The 5,489-nt window shown below is 35.9% G+C and overlaps 1 long non-coding RNA gene across 1 annotated transcript; it reads left to right on the forward strand.

Annotated features, from left to right (window-relative positions):
- The first annotated feature begins 4,317 nt into the window (after positions 1-4,317).
- LOC141718004 (uncharacterized) lies at positions 4,318-4,944 on the forward strand. The gene is made up of 3 exons (XR_012573890.1): positions 4,318-4,385; positions 4,490-4,588; positions 4,670-4,944. It is a non-coding gene; the product is annotated as an uncharacterized LOC141718004 (long non-coding RNA).
- The last annotated feature ends 545 nt before the right edge of the window (positions 4,945-5,489 follow it).

Below are 5,489 nucleotides of genomic sequence, written 5' to 3' on the forward strand. Positions count from 1 at the left end.
GAAAGAAGAATCTGTAGAATTTTGCGCTGAGTTTTCTAGAAATAGTTTGACAACTGCCGGACTTCCGAAGGACCAAGGCAAACTTTCTGGTCCATTATCGGCTGCAACAGTTAAATCTGTTGAAGAGAAAGAACGAGATGAGGCGCATTTACACGTCCTCTTAAACAACAGTGAAGTGTTTCCATATGTTAAGTAAGTCACTTTTCTTTTTCTTTTATTGATTAATTTTGTATAAGCATTATTTTAGTTTGTAACCAAAAAATTTATGTATTTTCAAAGGATGCATAAGGAGTTGCTTGAAAAAAATTATGAAGGAAAAAAAAAGACTATTCAGTGGATGATTGGGGAGCATAATAGGCTATTTGCTGAATGGTTTGAGAACAAAGTTATGACTGAATTGAACGAGAAAGTCGAAGGTGTTTCTGAAACGATAAGGTGGCTAGCAGGAAAACCATCATTTACTGTTTTGACTTATGATGGCTATCTAGTTGACGGAATCTGATACTTCACAAAGGAGCGAGACGATGCTAGGGTTGTTCAAAATAGTGGAGTCTCGTTAGTTGCTAAGACTGTCCAAGTTTCTAGTGCTAAGGATTTAAATCCCGTAGAGAGTGATATGACATTTTACGGGAGGATTGAAGAAATATGGGAATTGGATTACCACTCATTTAAAGCCCCGTTGTTCTTGTGCAAATGGGTAGACTGTGACAGAGGTGTCAAGGCTGATGAACTTGGCTTCACACTTGTGGACCTTAGTCGACAAGGCCACAAGAATGACAAATATGTGTCCATTGATCAAGTGAAACAAGTTTTCTATGTCGAAGATCCCGTTGATTCCAACTGGTCAGTCGTATTGACCTCAACAACTAGAGACTATCACGAGATATACAATGATGATGATCTTGGAGACACAATTCTAGAAAACCCTCCATTCTGCTCTAACATCCCCATAGTTGATTCTGGTGTTGATGACGACGAAGAGTCTAATGCTGGCAATAAAAGAAAGGATGGCGAAGGAATCTGGCTGAAGAAGCGATCCAAGGATAAATAATTTGTTGTATGATATGTATGAAATGCTAAAAATATGATATAATTACTTGGAGTTTTATTACTTGGAGTTTTATTATGAGTGTAAGTATTAGAATTTGTAGAAGCAACTGATAAAAATATGTAAATGCTTTATGTGTTCTGCTGTATGTTGTTATACGTTGAAAAGGCGATTGTGTAGTTAATTATATATCTTGCATTAGATGTGTGTTGTGCTAGAATGATTATGATAATCCTAGTATGATGATAATCTTATCTATTATTCCTACTCCTTTTGGTTAATGCAGGAAATATGGTAAAGAAAGGAAAAAAATCTAAAAAACAGTCTAAAGAATCATTGGATGAAAATCACATTGTTCCAGCGGACACCATTGTTCCAGCGGTACCAAATCCTGACCCGGTTGCTCTAGCGGACACCATTGTTCCCCAGCAGACAGCTCCACAACCCACTGAAAGTACTACACAATCTACCAAAAGCAGGACATCTGGAGCAGCACGAGGCGTTTGTGCTATGCACAAAGTGGTGATGAAGAAAGCGCGGGGAGAGAAATTGAATTTGCGGTTCAATCGAGTTGCAGTTCCAGTTGGAGACGAACGACACAAACTGCAGTCCTACATAGGTATGCTGGCAAGGACAATGGTGCCAATTGACATTCCGACTTGGCCAAAGGTTGACCCTGAACTGAAACAAAAAATATGGAATGATCTTGAGGTATGTCATTTACAATCGCAATTGACATTAATCTCATGGTTTTTATTTAAAAAAATTTGCACTGTCTGAACTTGTTAAATTTGTGCTTCAGGATACGTTCGAACTGATTCCTGAAAGTCGGAAGAGGATTCTACAGTCGGCAGGCGCAAAATGGAGAAATTTTAAGGCTAAATTGACAGCGAAACATGTGATGCCTTTTGTTAGGCAGAAGAAGAAGCTACAGAAGCCACCAAAGCAATATGCTTTTGTCGGGAAGAAAGCATGGAGACGATTTGTTGCAGCTAGAGTCACAAAAGAGTGGGAGGTATGCATTACTTACATATATATATATATTTAAATTTAGGACCATATTTTTTTTTGATTTTTTGGGAGTAGATTTAATTGTAAAAATACAGTAATCAACAAGATTTATTTTGTATACAGGAAGAGAATAAAAAACAGAGTGAAAGAGTGGGACAACGGAAATATCCACACCGAGTGTCAAGAAAAGGATACATCGGATTGGAAGAAGAAGAAGTAAGAGTCTTATCATTTTTCTTGTAGTATTCATATTTTCAATTTTATGAATGTATCTTAATTTTTGTAGAAACGCTCGGGGAGGTTGGAGCCTGAAGAAAGGCCAGATAGGGCAATTATGTGGAAAAAAGCCCGTATGACAGAAGATGGGACTCTTGACCCAGAACTGGCAGAAAAAATTCAACAAATTGTAAGACTTATTATAATTTTTTGCTTCTTTAATTTTCCAATCATACCTAATTACTCTCATGGTTTTAACAGGATTCCTTACTCGAAAAGCAAAGAAATGGTGAATTCAAGCCGGATGGAACTAATGATGTACTCACCAGTGTATTGGAAACTCCCGAGCATGCGGGAAGGGTTCGTGGGGTTGGAAACTTCATACCTCCAACATTGTACTTCGATTTACCGAAACAGACAAGAAATCACGTTACCAAAGAGCAGTTTCATAATCTTGAGTTGCAAATTGCTGAGTTGAAAGCTTTGGTTGCTGGGGGCAATCTACATTCACCAATGTCTGAAAAAGCAAGTTGTCCTGGGGTAAAAGAACAAGAACAAGAACAAAAGAACAGAAGGAAAGTTGCAAAAGATTTGATGGAAGATGAATTGATGACCGTTGAGGATAAAGATGGTGCAGATTTTGTTGTTATTATTCCTCCTCCTGGTCCACCGGGACAAAAGGTATACAATTACAGTGTATACTTGATTGATTTCTATGATAATATTGCATGTTATTAAATTGTTTGAGCCAATAGTGTCTATTTTGATTTATAATTATAAACTATAGGGTCCTCGCAAATGTGAAATGGCAGTGGAGAGCATTGATAACAAGGTAGCTTTTGGTGTTGTTTTTGATGACGGAGATGAAATGAGTAGAGAAGTTCATGGAGTGCCTCTAGAACCAGGGTTTGTTCGTGTTGGGGTGGACGGAAGCATCCAGGACGATGCTTTGGTGCCTGTTCCTGTGGTTGGTGAGATAGAAACCGTCCAGCAAGCCATCGGTTCTCATTTGGCATGGCCCAAAGACATGATCATATACACCTCCACTACTGGTTCCGAGGTATATAATTTAATTACAAACCAAGTGTCATTATTTTTAGGAGGTTGTACAAATTTGCACTAAAGTGAATAATACCGGTTATATGCTTAAATATTTATTTACAGAAAAGGAAAAATGCGCGGAATGTGAGTGAGGTGCAAAGAATGCATAATGCATTTAATTCTGTGAAGCCAAAGGACAATGTGCCTCCTCGCTTTAGGCTTTTGTACAAATTTGCATCGACAGTGATGAAGGAAAGTGGAAATTCGATACCGGTTCCATGTGATTTTCAAATCTTTGGAATTGAAAGAACTGTATATTTGCTTCATGAGAACATACTTGAATTGCTAGAGTTTAAAATGATTGGACAGTCTGCTATATCAATATACATGGCGTAAGCTTCTTTTTATACTTTTTTAGAATCTGGTCTCATTTTATATAGTAATGATCTATTTACAGAAAATGTAATTTGTATTTTTTTTATTTTTTAGGTATTTGTATTCAGTGTTTCGGGATAGGCCGGGTAGAGATTTGTCATCGATGTTTGCTTTTCTTCATCCGTCCACATACAAGTTGAATGATGAATTTAATGAATATGTTGTGCAAAGGCTGAAAGATGGAGTTCTTCGGATGAACTTTATGCCTTATAACTACAAGTATGTCTCTTTTTGTGCGTCCTATTTTAAAATATTGTATGGCCTTGATTAGTCATATAGTTGTTGGTAAATTAATTATAATGTATATAAAATTGTCGGATATGTATTTTTTAAATTACATTTTGCTCACTTTAATTTGTTTATAATGAAAACAGTTTACATTGGATTTTAGTTGTGTTTTGGGAATCAGAAATTTTCATCCTTAATCCATTGCCTCATCATCCTCATCCCCAGGACCTTGAAAAGGCTTTAATGCGGTAATTTTTTACTTCAACTTACAATTATATATTGAATGTAATCGGTAATTAACGGATTTGACACTGTATTTTATAATTATAACATTTACAGGGCAGTGAGATCTTATAATGCTCAAGAAGGACGGGTAAACAAGAATCCCAAAATTAAAAACCTTGTTGTGAGTATTTAGTCGATTTTTTTAATTTTTCATTTTTGTAAAATATGGAATTATGATTAATCTTCCCCGTTCACTAATTGTCAACAATTTATTGGAATGTATAGGGATGCCCTAAACAACCAGGTGGCACAGAATGTGGATATGTGGTCATGCGATATATGAAAGATTTAATTGAGGACCAGGAGATGAAGTTGCTAGACAAGGTATATTTTTTACTTTTCTTAATTGTATGAATATTACTTTTCAGTTGGTTGAGGAATGACATAAGTATATTTGTGTTCCAGTGGGCCTCCAAGAGTCGCAAGTCTTATACAGAGGAGGACCTTGACATCGTTCGCTATGAGACGCTTGATTATATCCAATCCATCATGTAGTTGTTGGCGACTCTAGCTTGGCGACTGGTACCTATATTGCAATCTGAAAAACACCTTTATTTTGGTTACATGTATTCGGATTGTAACTAGTAATTAGAAAATATGGATGAATGTCTAGTACTTCATGTTTGGTGGTTTAGATTTGAAACTATGTAGCTAGTATGGTGGGATGATAATTTGGATGTTTGGAGATTGGGATGTTAATTTGGATGGCTGGAGATTGAATGATAGTTTGGTAAATATTGGAGCTGAATTTGGTTGTTAAATGGCAATTGCTTGGTTTTCTGGCAATTTTTTGGCATCTGTGTTTCTGATTTTTGCATGGATAAAACAGGTGATCAGACATCATTTTATACAAACCAACTGATTTTAAAACAAAGCCATTTATCATCATTTTATTGACATAAAACTGGTGTTAATGTAATACTATAAACATCTGCTACAAAATAAAAAAATGATGTCTATCAAAGCTTGATACATCAGTTCTAGTTGACCATTGACATCAGTAAAAACCGATGTTAAAGACTACAGCAAAAAAAAACTTGAAACAAAAAACTGATGTTATTAATCATCATAGACATCAGTTTGTCAAAAATAGACATCAGTTACCAATGAAGAACCGATGTCAAAGGTACTATTAACATCGGTTGTTTGATGAAAACTGTTGTTACTGGTACTAGTAACATCAGTTTATTGTTTAAATTGAAAGATTTTGCTTAGCTCACATATA

This window comes from Apium graveolens, chromosome 4 (assembly GCF_009905375.1).
Source record: "Apium graveolens cultivar Ventura chromosome 4, ASM990537v1, whole genome shotgun sequence".
In the NCBI taxonomy this organism is placed as follows: Eukaryota; Viridiplantae; Streptophyta; class Magnoliopsida; order Apiales; family Apiaceae; genus Apium; species Apium graveolens.